This window comes from Oncorhynchus mykiss, chromosome 9 (assembly GCF_057628025.1).
Source record: "Oncorhynchus mykiss isolate SJ-2025 chromosome 9, ASM5762802v1, whole genome shotgun sequence".
NCBI classification, from domain to species: Eukaryota; Metazoa; Chordata; class Actinopteri; order Salmoniformes; family Salmonidae; genus Oncorhynchus; species Oncorhynchus mykiss.
Window position 1 is genome coordinate 35,150,538 of NC_143030.1, and position 5,101 is coordinate 35,155,638.

Consider the following 5,101-nt stretch of genomic DNA (forward strand, 5'->3'; position numbering starts at 1 on the left):
AAAATGTGTGGGCAGAACTGAAAAGCATATGCGAGCAAGGAGGCCTACAAACCTGACTCAGTTACGCCAGAGATGTCAGGAGGAATTGGCCAAAATTCACCCAACTTAATGTGGGAAGCTATTGGAAGGCTACCCTTCCATAAGGCTAAATCAAATCAAATCAAATCAAATGTATTTATATAGCCCTTCGTACATCAGCTGATATCACAAAGTGCTGTACAGAAACCCAGCCTAAAACCCCAAACAGCAAGCAATGCAGGTGTAGAAGCACGGTGGCTAGGAAAAACTCCCTAGAAAGGCCACCAGGCACAGCCAGAGGAGGACTGGCCACCCCTCATGGCCTGATTCCTCTCTAGGTTTCTTCCTAGGTTTTGGCCTTTCTAGGGAGTTTTTCCTAGCCACCGTGCTTCTACACCTGCATTGCTTTCTGTTTGGGGTTTTAGGCTGGGTTTCTGTACAGCACTTTGAGATATCAGCTGATGTACGAAGGGCTATATAAATACATTTGATTTGATTTGATTTGATTTGAAAGGGATATCAACCAGATTCCTTTTTCTATGGCTTCCCTACTGTGTCTACAGCCAATAGACATAGTTTCAGACTTTTATTTTAAAAAATGAGCGTGAACGACAACATTGCGTCAGTGGTCAGGTGGTGGCTCTCAGAGTGATTTGTGCGTAATAGACAAAGGCGGCCATTGTTCCTCTCGCTCCTACTGAAAAGCCAATTGTCCCGGTTGATATATAAACGAATAGATATTTGAAAAACACCTTGAGGATTGATTATAAAATACGTTTGCCATGTTTCTGTCTATATTATGGATCTAATTTGGAGGTTCTTTCAGCGTTGTCGTGACCGCAATTTCCGGTGGATTTCTCAACAAAACGTGGACAAGAAACAGAGGTATTTCAGCTATAAAAATAATCTTTATGGAACAAAGGGAACATTTGCTGTCTAACTGGGAGTCTCGTGAGTGAAAACATCCGAAGCTATGCTAGGCTATCGATAAACTTCGATAAACTTACACAAACGCTTGTCTTGCTTTGGCTGTAAAGCATAATTTCAAAATCTGAGATGACAGGGTGATTAACAAAAGGCTGTGTTTCACTATATTTCACTTGTGATTTCATGAATATTAATATTTTCTAGTAATATTTTTTGACCGTTGCGCTATGCTAATTAGTGTAGTTGATGACAATTCTCCCGGATCCGGGTTAACAAGGCTAATCTGAAAACAAGACTCCCTAAATTGTATCAGCATATCGATTGCGCAACCAGGGCTGGTAAAACCCTAGATCATTGTTATTCTAACTTCCGTGACGCATATAAGGCCAATACAATACAGTGCACTGACACGACCCGCTACCAAAACCTGCGGACTCTCCTTCACTGCAGCCGACGTGAGTAAAACATTTAAACGTGTTAACCCTCGCAAGGCTGCAGGCCCAGACGGCATCCCAGAGAGCATGCGCAGACCAGCTGGCTGGTGTGTTTACGGACATATTCTAATCAATCCTTATCCCAGTCTGCTGTTTCCACATGCTTCAAGAGGGCCACCATTGTCCCTGTTCCCAAGAAAGCTAAGGTAACTGAGCTAAACGACTACCGCCCCGTAGCACTCACTTCCGTCATCATGAAGTGCTTTGAGAGACTAGTCAAGGACCATATAACCTCCACCCTACCTGACACCCTAGACCCACTCCAATTTGCTTACCGTACAAAAAGGTCCACAGACGACGCAATCGCAACCACACTGCACAGTGCCCTAACCCATCTGGATAAGAGGAATACCTATGTGAAAATGCTGTTCATCGACTACAGCTCAGCATTTAACACCATAGTACCCTCCAAACTTGTCATCAAGCTCGGGATCCTGGGTCTCGACCCTAACCTGTGCAACTGTGTACTGGACTTTCTTACGGGCCACCCCCAGGTGGTGAGGGTAGGTAACAACATCTCCACACCGCTGATCCTCAACACTGGGGCCCCACAAGGGTGCGTTCTGAGCCCTCTCCTGTACTCCCTGTTCACCCACGACTGTGTGGCCATGCACGCCTCCAAATCAATCATCAAGTTTGCGGACGACACTACAGTGGTAGGCTTGATTATCAACAACGACGAGACGGCCTACAGGGAGGAGGTGAGGGCCCTCGGAGTGTGGTGTCAGGAAAATAACCTCATACTCAACGTCAACAAAACAAAGGAGATGATTGTGGACTTCAGGAAACAGCAGAGGGAGCACCCCCTATCCACATCAATGGGACAGTAGTGGAGAGGGTAGTAAGTTTTAAGTTCCTCGGCGTACACATCACGGACAAACTGAATTGGTCCACCCACACAGACAGCGTCGTGAAGAAGCCGCAGCAGCGCCTCTTCAACCTCAGGAGGCTGAAGAAATCACTCACAAACTTCTACAGATGCACATTCACCGCCTGGTACAGCAACTGCTCCGCCCACAACCGTAAGGCCCTCCAGAGGGTAGTGAGGTCTGCACAACGCATCACCGGGGGCAAACTATCTGCCCTCCAGGACACCTACACCACCCGATGTCAGGCCATAAAGATCATCAAGGACAACAACCACCCGAGCCACTGCCTGTTCACCCCGCTATCATCCAGAAGGCGATATCAGTACAGGTGCATCAAAGCAGGGACCGAGAGACTGAAAAACAGCTTCTATCTCAAGGCCATCAGACTGTTAAACAGCCACCACTAACATTGAGTGGCTGCTGCCAACACACTGACTCAACTCCAGCCACTTTAATAATGGAAATTGATGGAAATTAATGTAAAAAAAATTCACTAGCCAACAATGCTACTTAATATAATGTTTACATCTACTCCATCTTGCCTATGCCGTTCTGTACCATCACTTATTCATATATCTTTATGTACATATTCTTTATCCCTTTACACTTGTGTGTATAAGGTAGTAGTTTTGGAATTGTTAGGTTAGATTACTCGTTGGTTATTACTGCATTGTCAGAACTAGAAGCACAAGCATTTCGCTACACTCGCATTAACATTTGCTAACCATGTGTATGTGACAAATAAATTTGATTTCAATGGAGAGAAGAGAGCGAAAAAACCACATAAATACATATAGAAAGAAATACCTGTATCCTGCCAGTGATTGAATGATTTTAGTTTAATGCAGAGCATTATATGATGTGATATAGAGAACACAGTTAAAGTCTATGGAGCGTCAGACAGGGCTACTTTTGAATATCCCTTCTACATGTGCACTACTCCCACTTACATTAGAAGACTACATGAATACAGAGCTTACATCCCAAATGGTACCATATTCCCTACATAGCAGTCTACTTTAGACCAGCTATCTATAGACCCTGGTCAAAAATCGTGTACTATACGGAGAATATGGTAGAAACATCGTAAAGCTCATCTGTAACGTTTCCCTTGTTGCACTTCTGGATAACGTTGTGTGAGCAGGAGACTCGTCGTCTCATCTGCTTGCGGTTTCCCCCAAAACTAAGACATTTTGATCGATCTCGCCGGAACCTAATGTAGCTATGGTTAGCACCTGTAGCTATTTAATGGAATGAACGACGACAATATGAGCTTGTCATGCGGCCCTGCATAGTGAGTAAATGCAATAACTAGCAACAATAACTGTTCTCCAGTCCAAAATGTTAGATAGCTAACATTACTGGCGTTGGCTAGCTAGCTAATGTTAGCTACTGTAGCTAGAAACTGTCCTTAAATTAACGTTAACGTTATCATTACAACTCCATCAAATTGATTTAACGTAATAACATTTAAATCTAATCTATGCGATAGTTTGTTAGCTAGCTACCGCGTTAGATTAATTTGCAGCTATAGCTAAACCAACACATTACTGTTAGCTATAAGCGACCAACGGCACGGTAGCGTTTAACTTTAGCTATATCAGTATAACTTTAGCTATATTTTAATGTTAATGTTAGTCAGCATTTACAAACGTGTAGATAGTTGAATTTAGTGACAATTAGATGTAATAATAATAGATAGTTACCCAATTTGACAGCTTGTAGCTAACGTTACTGGCAACACAGGCAACCCAACTGTCAAATAAGTCTGAGCCCGCTAGTTGTCCATGTGACCTTAGTTTCGCACACTAGCTTTGATCATGGCTGTACTGATAGTTTTCTGTTATTCTTCTAATTACCTGTAGATAACAACCCTCAATTATTATTACCATTTCATTAATGTATTTTATTGCAATTATATGAATGGGTAATTTGAAGTGGTGGCTCCATGCATGCTATACTGGGTCAGTTTGTAATTCAAGCCTATTTTGTAAAATTGCTTTATTATTCCTAGTCCAGATCTCCCCATTTATTGATTACATTTCTTCCTCCATCAAATGTAGGCATATTCCCTTACCCCCTTGTGTATTATAGAGAACATAATATTTGATGTATGAATGTAGCTAACTTTTTATTGATTAGTTTGATTCATTTTAAGCAATTTGGCATCACAGCATATTTTAGTAACTTTAAGATTTGCATGATAATTAAAAAATGTTCATGAGTAAAATGTTCACTTCTCCAACGTGTTTTAAAGCATTGTCATGAGACGCAATGTGGATGAATGATTCAGTGATTTAACTTCACACTGCAAACTCATCTCTTCGGATTTCTCATCTTCTACACATCGCAGTAGAGCGGCCAATTGGTTTATAATTGACACCTGCACTTGTATTCATTATTTAATCATAGGCTTTATACATCTTTTCTGATAAAAAAAAATATTGCGAACCATGACATGAAAATATTTTACTGTCCGTGCAGAAAGCATGCATTTCGCCCTTTCGCCGACGTTCTAAATCGAACACGATCTACTGTCGAGATGTCGCTGTCAGGCCGACGTCGGCAAGATGTGTGTGCTGTCTGGGTTCTTATTTAAAAAATGGAACTGGTTAAGTCACAGGTGACAGGGCTGTGTCACTGTCATGTAAAAGGAAGTCAATTGTCTATCTGTGCATAAATGAGATTGAACAAAAAAAATGCACATTCTTTTAGCACCTAATAGGACCTTATGTAAATGTTTATGTGCAGTAGCTCACTTTTTATGTGCACTAGCGACTTCGAAGTCACATA